Genomic DNA, 11,816 nt, shown 5'->3' on the forward strand with positions numbered 1-11,816 from the left:
ACAAATACATTTTTAAAATTCTGATAAAATTTGCAAATTGGTCTTCAGAGAGACTGAAGCAGTTAAAGCACTGTTTACTGTTAGTAGTGAGAAATTTTAATATTTTGCTACTTGAATTAATTTAGCCTATAAATGTTTATACATTGATTACTGTTTGAGGCATTTTGTCAGATACTAGACATGAACTAGTTAATATGATGAGCACAAAATGTACAGTTTAGGGGAAGGTAGCTTTTTAAAAATCTCAAAACCTCAATGAAAGTTACTACATAAAAAATACTAATTGATATTGATGTGTACTGCGAGTTCTGGGGAAAAATAGGTTTTGAAGTATATCCAACAGAATTCAATTTAAGTATTGCATTAATATACTATGATTTTGTTTATCACTTTTCTTTATATAATATGAAGTTCTTCCTACAATTATGCTCATGTTGCTGGAATACATGGAGGTAATTTTTCTGAGAATATGGGTTAACTGTAAAATTTCTAAAGCTTTTTAATTTGAGACCCACAAACATTAGTAGTAATGGCCTCCAATAAATCAGTGAAATATTAAATTAATATTAAAGCCAAATATTAAGCTGCCCTGTGCTTCTACCACAGAGGAGTGAAATTTTATGTTCTTTCTCTACTGATTTTTTCCACATTGCAGTATTTACAGTTACCCTGTTCATAACCATAAAAAGCCATTCCAATGATGAGTACATGGCCACCATCAGGGGCAATGGCCGATACAAGTCTGAAATACAAACTTTACCCCACTGCAGAGGGATGGATACTTAGCAGTCCCATGTACATTATCATTAATATGAGTTGTCAGCACAAAAACCGTGGGTGGAGCACAAAAAATGAGGGTTGCTCAACCAGTTGTTTCAGATGAAAAGCAAATGATAACACAAATGTACCTGTGAGAAAATTTATCAGCACATAGAATCAGATATGTTATTCATGGAAAATCAGTCACTATTTTAAAAAAAATGTTAATGTTTATTTCTGAGACAGAGAGAGACAGAGCATGAGTGGGGAAAGGGCAGAGACAGAGGGAGACAGAATCAGAAGCAGGCTCCAGGCTCTGAGCTGTCAGCACAGAGCCCGACGCGGGGCTTGAACTCACAAACTGTGAAATCATGACTTGAGCTGAAGTTGGTCGCTCAACTGACTAAGCCACCCAGGTGCCCCAAATCACTATTTTGATTATTTTTTCACAGGATACAAATAAACAAGCTTTATATCAAGATAAAAGACCAGCACCAAAATTTAGAATGACAGCACTTAGCAAGATCACCTGCCTAAAGTCCAAGGTGTCTGTGATTCAGCATTCATCTTAGTTTCTGTTACCGATGTGTTTTGACCAACTAATGCCTGAAACTACTTCCTAGGTCAAAGATCTTCCGAAATCCTGGTGACAGGGGAAATGTTCAAAATTTCTGGTGAATGTCCCAATATTTAGTATTAAAAATATGATTCTGAAGCCCTGGTTTACACATTTTAAGAAATGTCTAAATGTCTAAATAATCCCAGTTCTTATTAAATCAACCCCCACTTTACAGGAGACAGCAAAATGGGATTGCAGAATGTCACTATTCTATCAATGATGATGATGATGACATTAATAAAGATTATAAGAACAGCTGATATCCATTCATTGCTTAAATGGTCCAGAGCTTATATGAAATGTTAAATCAGGATAGAATAAGTTTATATTGAGTTAGATACACACACACACACACACACACACACACACAGTTTAATTCTTGCTTACACCAAATATTCTATAGGAGTAATAAATCTAGAAACCATCTAACCTTCATAGAGCTTCAACGATGAGCTGCTGCAGTTCTGTGATGCTGGCATCTCAACACATGGCCTCTGAAAAGGATGAGAGAGGAAGGAAAAGGCACTTCTCAGCCCATTGGCTCTATGTCTCTTCCATTTCTATATGGAAAATGAAGGGAAGCGGGGACTATCTGATGAGCAAGGTGATCTCAACCACAATACCATATGTGAATCATTACATTTAGCATTCATAACAACCCAGTATAAGAGAGGAAAGTTGCCCAAAATGATTAGGAAAGTTTATGTTTACAGACACCTAATTTCATTTGTATATAACCTTTGTTAATGTCCTCAAATTGAAGGAGGCGCCTGAGTGGCTCTACTGGTTAAGCCTACCACTCTTGGAGTTGGCTCATGTCATGATCTCATAGTTTGTGGGTTTGAGCTGCCTGTCGGGCTCCATGCTATCAGCACAAAGCCTGTTTGGGATTCTTTCTCTCCCTCTGTCTCTGCCCGTCCCTTGTCCCTGCTTGTGTGTGCACATGTGCTCTCTTTCTCTCTCTCAAAATAAATAAATAAACTTAAAAAGATGTCTTCAAGCTGAAGAAAATGCTCAAGGTAAGCAATGAAATATTATAAAGTAAGACTACTCTTTGGGACTATATAAATATATGGAACACATTTTTATGCCTTACTCCAAACTTGTGAAAGTAGTTATAATGTAAAAGCGTTTAGTATATCATCAGTAGTAAATGACAGCTTAGATTAAATAATATTCAGTATATGCATATATAATGAAATCAGATAATATTATAAATAATTAGTGAAACCTAACAGTTGAATAGAACTTTTCAAAGTACCTTCAAACCATGCTTTCACTTGGGATGAAAAGCAGCTCAGCACAATGATTAACTAACTGTACAAGCCCTGTAGTCTGGTTGCCTGGGGAGCCTTTGGTAAATACTTAACTCCGTTTCTTTATCCTGTCTGTAAAACATCAATGATGATAAGACCTAGCTCATGAGGCCATGTACAAATTAAATGAATGAATACATACAATGTTCTTAGAATCATGCCTGGAATATTGCAAATGTGTAGTATAAGGTAGCTCTTTTCACAGCTGCTATGTAAGCCCCCCAGTTGCTTGTGTGCTCAATGTTATCAGCCAGACTCTGGTACTGATAGAGACAACCAGTCTTAGAAAGTGAAGTAATTTGTCCAAATATCACACAACTAGGAAGAAGTAGTATGATAACTAAAACTCAGAGGTTATTTTGGCTTTAAATGCATGTCATCAATTTTTCCTCTATTCAGGTCATAAAAATCAGTAAAATTCCCATGCTTGTTTTTAGTCTTTAGGCAGTAATCATATGGTACCTATTTTTTTTAAGATTTTGTTTTAATTCCAGTTACTTATCATACAGTGTTATATTAGTTTCAAATGTACAATATGGTGATTCAACACTTCCATCCATCACCCAGTGCTCATCACAAGTGCACTCCTTAATCCCCATCACCTATGTCTCCCATCCCCCCACCCCCTCCCCTCTGGTAACCATCAGGTTGTTTTCTATACTTAAGAGTTTGTTTCCTGTTTTGTCTTTCCCTTTCTCTTATTTTCTCTTTGCTTTTTTGTCTTGTTTCTTAAATTCCACCTATGTTTTAGTATAAAAGGTGTAATGAATGAGTGAAAACTAGCTGGCCGTTTACCTAATGCCTTGTAGGAGCTCATCCACAGAATTTATTTTATAAGTTATCCACTGATAAACACATGATGTGTCTAAGTGTAAAAATCTTCATTCACATTTTTTTTCTTTCTGTTACATTCTTCTTCTGAGTTCAGGTATGTGGGGGAGGGTTGGGGAGAGACTTGGAGATGTGTCTTAGTAAAAATACAATATTTTCTTAATCACACAGACTAGATGCAAAATGTGCTTCTGTCATTAACCAGATGAACAAGAGTAGAAAAGTCTTTTTTTTTTTAATTTCAGCCCTCCTCTGTTGAAAAGGAATTAAAGGAATTAAAATAGCTTTTTCTGGATGTTATTGTGGATATGAAAAGGTAGTTTCAGTTTCCCTTGGCAAATTAAAAATGATTCAATGTATGTATTTTCTGTTGGAACACAGATTTTTATGAATTTATAAAGTGGACAAGAGTCAAACCATAATTACCCATTAAAGAAAGTAATCCACTACTATTATTAAAATGACGGTATTCTAGGAGTTATTCAGAGCTCTGACATAGTTTGCCCTTTGAATAAATTAATCTAAGGTCAGATAAAGGAAAAATAATAGTTGGCTTTCTTTGCTTTTTTATTTAATGAACACAGAGAGTTCTTAAAACATCGGAGGAAATTCCAGCCAAAAAAGAGCCACTAGCAATTATCTGATGCAATCTGTCCCAGTTGCAAACTAAAATGTCTACAGAGAACCAGATATTATGAAAAGGCAGAAAGACCCTGAAATTTAAGACTAAGGCAAGACTAAGGGAGAATTTAATCTGCAGTTTTGGAATGTTCACTAACTAAAAGGGAAACAGCCCTGAACTGAGAGAAAATATGCAGAATTAACAGAGGTCATCGGGGATGGGGAAGAGGGTGGGGAGGGAAGCAGGAAAATATTCTGTACCTCTCCTATTTCTAACTGATTGGGAGACCAAGGGACATATGTTTTTCTTCCCCTCCCCCCACTAATCAGTGAGATGGACTTCCTTTCAGATGCCACTTTCCTACACTTCTTATATATCTCTGAAAACAAAGGGGCAAAAATGTAATAGTTGATGGTGCACTGCAAAGTGAAAGTTATGACATACTGATTACAAATATTGTTTCTGAAATGAGATCTTGAACAAGATGTTATATTCAATCTATAAAAGATAATACCATACTTACTTGGTAGAATTGATGTGAAAATTAAATGAGGAAGAACATTTAAATAAGGTGATACATTTAAATTTTTCAAGCATGTGCTAACTGTCCAATTAATGTTAGCTAAACCAGTATTAGTTGATGCAAATAAATCACTGTTGGGCAGAATTGGAGGTAAAATTATTGTAGTATTGCAGTCTGGGTGTTTTTCTCCCATGGCCCTTAGAAGGTTGTCAGAGGACTAGACCACCCAGCCAGCACTCACTTTAGTAGAGTGGAAATAAGGCAACCCTGATACAAATTGCTGTTACATGATACTTTTCCTTTGATGGCTTTAGCATGTTTGTGTGTGCCTACCACATATCAACCTCTGTGTGTTTACACCTGACATTCTTGCCTAAAAAAAGGATATATTCCTAGGCTTCTTCTACCTGTAGGTCACCATTACACCTCGGTTCTAGGTTCTAGGTTTCTTTTCCTGGCCCCTATTCAGGGAAACCACTCCAGCTGTTTCCATTGTCCCCACCCCTGCTTTGTCATCTTTTTTTTTTCCAGTTTCTGTGAAATCTCTTCTGCCCTCATCTACCAGTTTTTTGTTACTTAATTCACTCAGTTCCCCTCTACCTTACTGGCTACTCAGTCTCAATCTACTTTGCTGTTAACTTCTCTTTCTCATGGCTTGTGAGGCTCTACATCTCTGGGACCTCTGACTCTGTTTCCCGTATTCTTTCCCCTACTCATACTGATCAGCCCCCCTGGCCTCCTTTCTGTTTCCAGAACATACCAGGCATTCTTTTGCTTTGGAAACTTTATGCATATTCCCTTCTCCTGGAATGTTTTTCACAGAGATATCTGCATGATTCTGCCTTTGCCTGTGAAATTTTATATATAATACAATTAAATATTTGACCACAATATTTAACATTGCAAATATACACGCACAGAGATATCCTTTTTTTTTGGCCATACTTTACTCCTTAAACCTTATTATTGTCTAACATACTATGTATTTCTTATTTATCCTATTTATGATTGTCATTTCCACATGAACATCACTTTATTTATTTTATTTTTTTTCTGAGAAGGAGAGAGTAGGGGAGGGGTAGAGAGAGAGAAAGAGAATTCCAAGCAGGTTCCACACCCAGAGCAGAACCCTATGTGGAGCTAGATCCCGTGACTGTGAGAACATGACCTGAGCCAAAATCAAGAGTCTGATGCTCAACTGACTGAGCCATCCAGGCACCCCTTAAGTGTCACTTTATAAAACAAACGTGAACAGTTTTGTTTACTGATGCAACTGTAGAGCATAGAAGAGAGTCAGTCAGATAGTAGAGTTTAGTGTATATCTGTGAAATTAATAAGTTAATAGTGAGGTAAAATACTCAGAAAATGCAAAACATTATAGAATTAGACATTTAGAAATGATATGCAGCAAACCTAGTGTTATAAAAATCAGATTGATGAGGTAGAAAGCAATTATGGACTTTCAAAACTCCTACAACTTTCCATTGAGGGCTTATTATGTCAGGCACTTGGCTGAAAATTTTATGTTTTAACATATTATTTGAGGCAGATATGTTATATCCCCAGTTTTCAAGGGAGCAAATTGAGGCCTTGAACATTTAATACTTAAATAAAATCACACTACTGGTGAGTGGTGGAGCTAAAGAAGAAATACCTGGTAGTCTGGCTTCAGAGCCTGGGCTTTGTAAAAACATCTAAATTGTAGGTTAGATGGGAGGATTAGACGAGTTAGTACATGTAAAACTCCAAAGCAATCCCTCTGCATAATTAATACTCAATACAAGTTATATTTTGGTTCATAATTTATATTTTTATGTTTGTGCTACTTTATGGTTTGTTTGCTATTTGTTAACAGATTTTTCTTTTTTGTTCTATGGGTGGGCATATGGTTTTCTTCTAGTAAATTAGGAAATATATAATCTGTCATCTATGGCCACTTTTTAGTGTACAGATTTATAAAGCATACATTTCTCTAGTAATCAACTTTAAGGATACAGCAGTGTTTGTTTAGTTCATCTATACAATCACAAGTAATACACATTTTTGCTTTCCTCATTTCATCTTGCCTCTCAGATTAATTAGAATGGCCCCCAAATGTTTATCTTGTGAAACCTTATTAAATAATCTCTTATTTAAAAACTAAAGAAAATAAACATTGGAAAGTGGATACAATGATTTTCTACGTTCTGAGTTCCTGGATGTATGAGAAATGACAGCCTATACAGATCAAAGTCACTTTTTCTGGATATAGAATTCACAGTTGACAAAGTTTCATTCAAAATTATGTGCCTTGGTTTCCAGGGAAGATGGTGGTGTAGGAGGACGCTGGGCTCACCGCGCGTCCTGCTGATCACTTAGATTCCACCTACACCTGCCTAAATAACCCAGAAAACTGCCAGAGGATTAGCAGAACGGAGTCTCCGGAGCCAAGCGCAGACCAGAGGCCCACGGAAGAGGGTAGGAAGGGCGGCGAGGCGGTGCGCGCTCCACGGACTGGCGGGAGGGAGCCGGGGCGCAGGGGCGGCCTGCCAGCCAAGCAGAGCCCCCGAGTCTGGCTGGCAAAAGTAGAGGGGCTGGTCGGAGCGTGTTCCGACAGCAAGCTCCACTTAGCGTCTGGGAGGTCATAAGTTAACAGCTCTGCTCAGAAAGCAGGAAGGCTGGAGGACAAAGGGAGGGAGAGCTGCTGAGCCCCCGGGCGACAGAGCTCAGTTTAGTGGGGAACAAAGGCGCTCGCCAGCGCCATCTCCCCCGCCCATCCCCCAGCCAAAATCCCAAAGGGAACCAGTTCCTGCCTGGGAACTTGCTCACTCAGTGCAAACACCCAACTCTGTGCTTCTGCGGAGCCAAACCTCCGGCAGCGGATCTGACTCCCTTCTGCTGCCACAGGGCCCCTCCTGAAGTGGATCACCTAAGGAGAAGCGAGCTAAGCCTGCCCCTCCTGCCCCCATGCACCTTGCCTACCCACCCCAGCTAATACGCCAGATCCCCAGCAACACAAGCCTGGCAGTGTGCAAGTAGCCCAGACGGGCCATGCCACCCCACAGTGAATCCCGCCCCTAGGAGAGGGGAAGAGAAGGCACACACCAGTCTGACTGTGGCCCCAGCGGTGGGCTGGGGGCAGACATCAGGTCGGACTGCGGCCCCGCCCACCAACTCCAGTTATACACCACAGCACAGGGGAAGTGCCCTGCAGGTCCTCACCACTCCAGGGACTATCCAAAATGATGAAACGGAAGAATTCCTCTCAGAGAATCTCCAGGAAATAACAACAGCTAATGAACTGATCAAAAAGGATTTAAATAATATAACAGAAAGTGAATTTAGAATAATAGTCATAAAATTAATCGCTGGGCTTGAAAACAGTATAGAGGACAGCAGAGAATCTCTTGCTACAGAGATCAAGGGACTAAGGAACAGTCACGAGGAGCTGAAAAGCGCTTTAAACGAAATGCAAAACAAAATGGAAACCACGACGGCTCGGATTGAAGAGGCAGAGGAGAGAATAGGTGAACTAGAAGATAAAGTTATGGAAAAAGAGGAAGCTGAGAGAGAGATAAAAAAATCCAGGAATATGAGGGGAAAATTAGAGAACTAAGTGATACACTAAAAAGAAATAATATACACATAATTGGTATCCCAGAGGAGGAAGAGAGAGGGAAAGGTGCTGAAGGGGTACTTGAAATAATAGCTGAGAACTTCCCTGAACTGGGGAAGGAAAAAGGCATTGAAATCCAAGAGGCACAGAGAACTCCCTTCAGACGTAACTTGAATCGATCTTCTGCACGACATATAATAGTGAAACTGGCAAAATACAAGGATAAAGACAAAATTCTGAAAGCAGCAAGGGATAAACGTGCCCTCACATATAAAGGGAGACCTATAAGACTCGTGACTGATCTCTCTTTTGAAACTTGGCAGGCCAGAAAGGATTGGAACGATATCTTCAGTGTGCTAAACGGAAAAAATATGCTGCCAAGAATCCTTTATCCAGCAAGTCTGTCATTTAGAATAGAAGGAGAGATAAGGTCTTCCCAAACAAACAAAAACTGAAGGAATTTGTCACCACGAAACCAGCCCTACAAGAGATCCTAAGGGGGATCCTGTGAGACAAAGTACCAGAGACATCACTACAAGCATAAAACATACAGACATCACAATGACTCTAAACCCGTATCTTTCTATAATAACACTGAATGTAAATGGATTAAATGTGCCAACCAAAAGACATAGGGTATCAGAATGGATAAAAAAAACAAGACCCATCTATTTGCTGTCTACAAGAGACTCATTTTAGATCTGAGGACACCTTTAGATTGAGAGTGAGGGGATGGAGAACTATTTATCATGCTCCTGGAAGCCAAAAGAAAGCTGGAGTAGCCATACTTATATCAGACAAACTAGACTTTAAATTAAAGGCTGTAACAAGAGATGAAGAAGGGCATTATATAATAATAATGGATACAGGGTCTATCCATCAGGAAGAGCTAACAATTATAAATGTCTATGCGCCGAATACCGGAGCGCCCAAATATATAAAACAATTACTCATAAACATAAGCAACCTTATTGATAAGAATGTGGTAATTGCAGGGGACTTTAACACTCCCCTTACAGAAATGGATAGATCATCTAGACACACGGTCAATAAAGAAACAAGGGCCCTGAATGATACATTGGATCAGATGGACTGGACAGATATATTTAGAACTCTGCATCCCAAAGCAACAGAATATACTTTCTTCTCGAGTGCACATGGAACATTCTCCAAGATAGATCATATACTGGGTCACAAAACAGCCCTTCATAAGTTCACAAGAATTGAAATTACACCATGCATACTTTCAGACCACAATGCTATGAAGCTTGAAATCAACCACAGGAAAAAGTCTGGAAAACCTCCAAAAGCGTGGAGGTTAAAGAACACCCTACTAACGAATGAGTGGGTCAACCAGGCAATTAGAGAAGAAATTAAAAAATATATGGAAACAAACGAAAATGAAAATACAACAATCCAAACGCTTTGGGATGCAGCGAAGGCAGTCCTGAGAGGAAAATACATTGCAATCCAGGCCTATCTCAAGAAACAAGAAAAATCCCAAATACAAAACCTAACAGCACACCTAAAGGAAATAGAAGCAGAACAGCAAAGGCAGCCTAAACCCAGCAGAAGAAGAGAAATAATAAAGATCAGAGCAGAAATAAACAATATAGAATCTAAAGAAACGGTAGAGCAGATCAACGAAACCAAGAGTTGGTTTTTTGAAAAAATAAACAAAATTGACAAACCTCTAGCCAGGCTTCTCAAAAAGAAAAGGGAGATGACCCAAATAGATAAAATCATGAATGAAAATGGGATTGTTACAACCAATCCCTCAGAGATACAAACAATTATCAGGGAATACTATGAAAAATTATATGCCAACCAATTGGACAACCTGGAAGAAATGGACAAATTCCTAGACACCCACACTCTTCCAAAACTCAATCAGGAGGAAATAGAAAGCTTGAACAGACCCATAACCAGCGAAGAAATTGAATCGGTTATCAAAAATCTCCCAACAAATAAGAGTCCAGGACCAGATGGCTTCCCAGGGGAGTTCTACCAGACGTTTAAAGCAGAGATAATACCTATCCTTCTCAAGCTATTCCAAGAAATAGAAAGGGAGGGAAAACTTCCAGACTCATTCTATGAAGCCAGTATTACTTTGATTCCTAAACCAGACAGAGACCCAGTAAAAAAAGAGAACTACAGGCCAATATCCCTGATGAATATGGATGCAAAAATTCTCAATAAGATACTAGCAAATCGAATTCAACAGCATATAAAAAGAATTATTCACCATGATCAAGTGGGATTCATTCCTGGGATGCAGGGCTGGTTCAACATTCGCAAATCGATCAACGTGATACATCACATTAATAAAAAAAAAAAGAGAAGAACCATATGATCCTGTCAATCGATGCAGAAAAGGCCTTTGACAAAATCCAGCACCCTTTCTTAATAAAAACCCTTGAGAAAGTCGGGATAGAAGGAACATACTTAAAGATCATAAAAGCCACTTATGAAAAGCCCACAGCTAACATCACCCTCAATGGGGACAAACTGAGAGCTTTTTCCCTGAGATCAGGAACACGACAGGGATGCCCACTCTCACCGCTGTTGTTTAACATAGTGCTGGAAGTTCTAGCATCAGCAATCAGACAACAAAAGGAAATCAAAGGCATCAAAATTGGCAAAGATGAAGTCAAGCTTTCGCTTTTTGCAGATGACATGATATTATACATGGAAAAGCCGATAGACTCTACCAAAAGTCTGCTAGAACTGATACATGAATTCAGCAAAGTTGCAGGATACAAAATCAATGTACAGAAATAAGTTGCATTCTTATACACTAACAATGAAGCAACAGAAAGACAAATAAAGAAACTGATCCCATTCACAATTGCACCAAGAAGCATAAAATACCTAGGAAAAAATCTAACCAAAGATGTAAAAGATCTGTATGCTGAAAACTAGAGAAAGCTTATGAAGGTAATTGAAGAAGATATAAAGAAAGGGAAAAGACTTTCCCTGCTCATGGATTGGAAGAATAAATATTGTCAAAATGTCAATACTACCCAAAACTATCTACACATTCAATGCAATCCCAATCAAAATTGCACCAGCATTCTTCTCGAAACTAGAACAAGCAATCCTAAAATTCATATGGAACCACAAAAGGCCCCGAATAGCCAAAGTAATTTTGAAGAAGACCAAAGCAGGAGCCATCACAATCCCAGACTTTAGCCTCTACTACAAAGCTGTCATCATCAAGACAGCATGGTATTGGCACAAAAACAGACACATAGACCAATGGAATAGAATAGAAACCCCAGAACTAGACCCACAAACGTATGGCCAACTCATTTTTGACAAAGCAGGAAAGAACATCCAATGGAAAAAAGACAGTCTCCTTAACAAATGGTTCTGGGAGGACTGGACAGCAACATGCAGAATGTTGAAAGCAGACCACTTTCTCACACCATTCACAAAAATAAACTCAAAATGGATAAAGGACCTGAATGTGAGACAGGAAACCATCAAAACCTTAGAGGAGAAAGCAGGAAAAGACCTCTCTGACCTCAGCCGTAGCAATCTCTTACTCG

Source organism: Panthera uncia (assembly GCF_023721935.1).
Source record: "Panthera uncia isolate 11264 chromosome A3 unlocalized genomic scaffold, Puncia_PCG_1.0 HiC_scaffold_11, whole genome shotgun sequence".
In the NCBI taxonomy this organism is placed as follows: Eukaryota; Metazoa; Chordata; class Mammalia; order Carnivora; family Felidae; genus Panthera; species Panthera uncia.